The sequence below is a fragment of the Myxocyprinus asiaticus genome, chromosome 40 (genome assembly GCF_019703515.2).
Source record: "Myxocyprinus asiaticus isolate MX2 ecotype Aquarium Trade chromosome 40, UBuf_Myxa_2, whole genome shotgun sequence".
NCBI classification, from domain to species: domain Eukaryota; kingdom Metazoa; phylum Chordata; class Actinopteri; order Cypriniformes; family Catostomidae; genus Myxocyprinus; species Myxocyprinus asiaticus.
In genome coordinates, this window is record NC_059383.1 from 20,220,126 (window position 1) to 20,226,204 (window position 6,079).

Below are 6,079 nucleotides of genomic sequence, written 5' to 3' on the forward strand. Positions count from 1 at the left end.
CAGTGCATCCGGAAAGTATTCACAGCGCTTCACTTTTTCCAAATTTTGTTATGTTACAGCCTTATTCCAAAATGGATTAAATTCATTATTTTCCTCAAAATTCTACAAACAATACCCCATAATGACAACGTGAAAGAAGTATGTTTGAAATCTTTGCAAATTTATTAAAAATAAAAAACGAACAAAATCACATGTACATAAGTATTCACAGCATTTGCCATGACACTCAAAATTGAGCTCAGGTGCATCCGGTTTCCACTGATCATCCTTGAGATGTTTCTACAACTTGATTGGAGTCCACCTGTGGTAAATTCAGTTGATTGGACATGATTTGGAAAGGCACACACCTGTCTATATAAGGTCCCACAGTTTACAGTGCATGTCAGAGCACAAACCAAGCCATGAAGTCCAAGGAATTGTCTGTAGACCTCCGAGACAGGATTGTATCGAGGCACAGATCTGGGGAAGGGTACAGAAAAATTTCTGCAGCATTGAAGGTCCCAATGAGCACAGTGGCCTCCATCATCCGTAAATGGAAGAAGTTTGGAACCACTAGGACTCTTCCTAGAGCTGGCCGCCTGGCCAAACTGAGCGATCGGGGGAGAAGGGCCTTAGTCAGGGAGGTGCCCAAGAACCCGATGGTCACTCTGACAGAGCTCCAGTGTTTCTCTGTGGAGAGAGGAGAACCTTCCAGAAGAACAACCATCTCTGCAGCACTCCACCAATCAGGTCTGTATGGTAGAGTGGCCAGACGGAAGCCACTCCTCAGTAAAAGGCACATGACAACCCGCCTGGTGTTTGACAAAAGGCACCTGAAGGACTCTCAGACCATGAGAAACAAAGACTGAACTCTTTGGCCTGAATGGCAAGCGTCATGTCTGGAGGAAACCAGGCACCGCTCATCACCTGGCCAGTACCATCCCTACAGTGAAGCATGGTGGTGGCAGCATCATGCTGTGGGGATGTTTTTCAGCGGCAGGAACTGGGAGACTAGTCAGGCTCGAGGGAAAGATGAATGCAGCAATGTACAGAGACATCCTTGATGAAAACCTGCTCCAGAGCGCTCTGGACCTCAGACTGGGGCGAAGTTTCATCCTCCAACAGGACAACGACCCTAAGCACACAGCCAAGATAACAAGGGAGTGGCTCCGGGACAACTCTGTGAATGTCCTTGAGTGGCCCAGCCAGAGCCCAGACTTTAACCCGACTGAACGTCTCTGGAAAGATCTGAAAATGGCTGTGCACCGATGATCCCCATCCAACCTGATGGAGCTTGAGAGGTCCTGCAAAGAAGAATGGGAGAAACTGCCCAAAAATAGGTGTGCCAAGCTTGTAGCTTCATACTCAAAAAGACTTGAGGCTGTAATTGGTGCCAAAGGTGCTTCAACAAAGTATTGCGCAAAGGCTGTGAATACTTATGTACATGTGATTTTTCGTTTTTTATTTGTAATAAATTTGCAAAGATTTCAAACAAACTTCTTTCACGTTGTCATTATGGGGTATTGTTTGTAGAATTGAGGAAAATAATGAATTTAATCCATTTTGTAATAAGACTGTAACATAACAAAATGTGGAAAGTGAAGCGCTGTGAATACTTTCCGGATGCACTGTGTGTGTGTGTGTGTGTGTGTGTGTGTGTGTGTGTGTGTTACTAAACCTGCAGTGTTGTGTTCACAATGCATGTTAAACACAAACTGCTCTGTGGAAATAAAGTGAAACTCTCAGTACCTCTTGAGATGATCAGAGATCATCTGCAGCATTTTCATAGAGGACATTGTTCTTGCAAACAGTTTTCAGACAAATGAAACGGAGAAAACTGAGTGATAACTCTTCACATGTGCGTGTTCCACGAGACAGGGTCCCACTTCACTCCTCTGAACAAACAGCGAATCTGACACAAGCAAAGACGGCTTTTCTTTTGTCTGTTCTTATAGGATAAAATAAAGTTTCTTCAAGCAAGTGTTTTGTGACTAACAGCATTTCTTGTCATGTGCCACCCTGAGACGTCTTACAGGTCACCCATCTTTTGCAGGTAGATGAGCAAAATTACTCGCGCATGAAATAGGCCTACCCGCATTTGGACGAGGAGCTTGCGAACTGGATTAAGCCTCGTCACATTTTGCGGGTGGCGGGTGCTATATCACACCCTGGGCGCACATAACAAACATTTGTAAAAAAAAAAAAAAAAAAAAAAAAAAAAAAAAAATCGCTCGTAGAAAATGCCCTTAACCGCTAAGATCAATAGTTATTGGCAAATGAGGCCCAGAACTCTATACATGTGCATGTCTTGGAGAAGCGCTTTCATTACACTTGTGAAAAGCAGAGCTCACTGCGCACACATCAAATCAGATGCACATTGGCAGCTTTTTTTTTTGTCTGTTCTTCAAAATATAATCACACGTTTCGTCAAACACACATCTTTGTGTCTAATTTCTTGGCATATATCACTCCGAGAAGTCTTACAAATCGCCCTTCACAGTGGCTGGTATATCAGCAAAATTACACACCATTGCACATGTCAAATCCAAATTTGGCAGGTGTTAATTTCAAACCTTGTTCACCAGGAGTAGGCTGTATGACAAATTCGGGAGAAAGGAAATCAAAAGTGTCAGTGACTTCAAGCTTTGCAATTGCACCCACACTTTCTGCAGGACAAAGAGCCACTTGTGGCTTGCGAACCATAGGTTATAGAAGCTGCAATGTCAAAACATACATAAGGAGTTACATTTTGTTCTGTTCTTACCCAAAAACAATCAGATCACTTCAAAAGATATGAATTTAACCACTGGAGTCGTATAGTTTATTTTATGCTGCCTTTATGTGCGTTTTGGATCTTCAAAGTTTTGGTCACCATTCACTTGTATTGTATTGTATGGACCTACAGAGCTGAGATATTCTTCTAAAATCTTTTTTTTGTGTTCTGCAGAAGAAAGAAAGTCACACATCTGGGATGGCATGAGGGTGAGTAAATGATGAGAGAATTTTCATTTTTGGGTGAACTATTCTATTAAGTTGGAATTAAAATTAAATCAGCATCTTACCGGAACATGCAAAAAAGTCTAAATAATCAGATTTCTGAGAATGGGAAACAAGTGAATGTTCAACAAATTGTTAAAGCATTAATATTAACACCTGAATGTTTCTGTGATAAAGCAAAGAGATGACATACTATAAAGTGTTCTAAATCTCAGTTCTTAGAATGTTCACAGTCATTAATTAATGTGCTTGTAGTGTTTCTGAAACTTAAAACAGAGCTTTTTTTATTATTATTGAATTAGAATTAAAATTTGAGCTAGGATTAAGATTAGGGTTCTGGAATACAGGATGAGTAACATTAGACTAATGAAAATATGTTTTACACTTCAGAAAATCCTGTTGTCAATCAGTATTATTGTCTGTTCAATTGGCAGGTTTCTTTTTTTCTTTACTCCAAATTTAGAAAAAACAATCTTTCAATGGAACAAGACATAATACTAGTAAACAAGTTTATATTCAAGATTCATTCTCTGAAAATATGTAGTTTAGACATTTTTTTGCTGTAAAATAAGACAAAAGATACTGGGTGATGAATCTTAAAGGTGCAATATGTAATATATTTACTGTACTAAAGCATAAAATTATCATAATATGTTATCAGAGATTTAGGAAACATGCTACGTTGAAATACTGGCTTCTCCGAAAACAATGCTACAGCCAGTATATTCTACTTTGAAATGTCTGTTCCTGGCCTGAATTTCTGTTTGTGTTTTGGCCTGTGTGATCCTGCCCACCGCCCATTTCCCAATAGTATTTCGACACCCCGGGTTGCCAAATCTGAAACAAGTTAGCGGGCAAACACAGTGCGCTGCAGGCATGGAAGCCAGCAATACATCTAGCTAACATTGACAGTTACAAAAAATCCACATGAGCTGGTTTATAGTTTGCAAACAACAAAAACATTGTAAACATATGCATTAGCTAATCAACTTACAGTGACAGGCTTGTCTTGCCATTGTCAGTTTGCTCGTTCCTGTTGCGTGTCCTCAACCTGGCAACCCGCGTGAGCTGAGGGGGGCGGGGGAGACAACTGTCTCCAATATTTTGAATTTGGACTGCAGTACCCATTTTAAACGCTTGATGTCAATGTTACATATTGCTCCTTTAATGAGTTCAATCTACAAAAGCTACGGTGGCCATGAAGTGCGAAACAAAACAACAAATCTAAAAACACAACAGCAAATCCAAAGACAAAATAACAATTCAGAAACACATCAACAAATCATAAAACACAACGGCAAATCCGAAAACAAAAGAGCAAATCAGAAACACAACGGCAAGACAGAAAACACAACAGCAATTCAGTTGAAACAGAAAGGGTAGGTACCATAGCTTCTCACCTGATTGGCTGTGTGGATGAGACCTAGTCCTTTTCTCAGGACTGGTTCTCTGCCCACTTGCGCAATTATTTCAAAATTCATCCCAAATGCTCAATTACTGAAAATTGTGAGTGGTTTGTCACTCAGTAAAACAGTAATGGGACACTCTATAACATAGAGAGCAAAAACAGCGAGCGGAAAATTTTTAGGTGCGATGGTCGTCTACAGTGTGTAAGGGACCGTCTAAAAATTCCACAAACTGCGCTAAAATGCAAGTGTCTAAGCGATCATTCAATTGACTGGAATATTCTAACATAAACACTGTTATTAAAAAAGAATTTTCTCATTCTAAAGGTTGCAGTAGACTGCTGGCGTGATGGCTCACTTTCTACATTTGAAGCCAGCATGTCCAATTATGAGTATAGTGTTCAAGTATTTAAGAAAAAAAAATAGCTGAAATTTTACCAAGATATTATATTCATATTGTAAAGGTTGTAGTAGGCTACTATTAGATATGCTGATTTACTCTGGGTGAGATTTTATTAGGATGTGGAATTATACATATACAGTATTCTATTCTTTTAAAAAAATATATTAATAATAATAATCAATATAAGTTGTCGTCATGGGGCCTGGGTAGCTCAATGAGTATTGATGCTGACTACCACCCCTGGAGTTGCGAGTTCGAATCCAGGGTGTGCTGAGTGACTCCAACCAGGTCTCCTAAGCAACCAAATTGGCCCAGTTGCTAGGGAGGGTAGTGTCACATGGGGTATCCTCCTCATGGTCGCAATTAAGTGGTTCTCACTCTCAGTGGGGTGCGTGGTAAGTTATGCGTGGATCGCGGAGAGTAGCATGAGCCTCCACATGTTGTGAGTCTCCACAGTGTCATGCAAAGCGAGCCACATGATAAGATGCGCGGATTGACGGTCTCAGAGGCGGAGGCAACTCAGATTGAGGTGAGTAACCGCGCCACCACGAGGACCTACTAAAGTAGTGGGAATTGGGCATTCCAACATTGGGAGAAAAGGGGATTTAAAAAAACAAAATAAGTTAGTCATTCACAAAACTGGCAGCTTGACATCTTGATGAATTTTAGTGGTGTTTTTTCTAAAACAACTGAATACTGTATTCATATAATTAGATATACTTGGAAAAACTATCCATTAGCAGCAACCGGAACCTTTATAATTATTATTATTATTTATTTTTTTAAACAACAGTGTTTTTTAAGTTAGAACTTGCAAATTGAATGAACGCTTGGATGCCACCAAAGTTTTAGTGCAGTTTGTGGGCTTAAAGATGGTCCCTTAAACACTAGATGAACCATGAGACTATAGAGGAACATTGTACTTAAAACTAACTTTTCCCGCTCGCTGTTTTTACTCTCTGTGTTATAAAGTTTCCTGTTACTGCTTTCCAGAGAGAGAAAACATTCCAAATGATTTAGGTTTTCAATCAGTGACCTTTTGGCATGGATTTTGATAGCTATGGTACCTACCCTTTCCGTTTCGACTGAATTGCTGTTGTGTTTTCTGAATCGCTGTTAAGTTTTCTAACTTGTTGTTTTGTTTCTAGTGATAGGTCGTTCATGAACGATTCGTTCATTTTGAACGAATCTTTTATATGACTCAGAAGAACGAGTAGTCTCTGAGAGTGATTCGTTCATTTTGTGTTGGCCGCGCATGTGCATTGCGAAACCTCCGTTCGTTTGTTACGTGAAA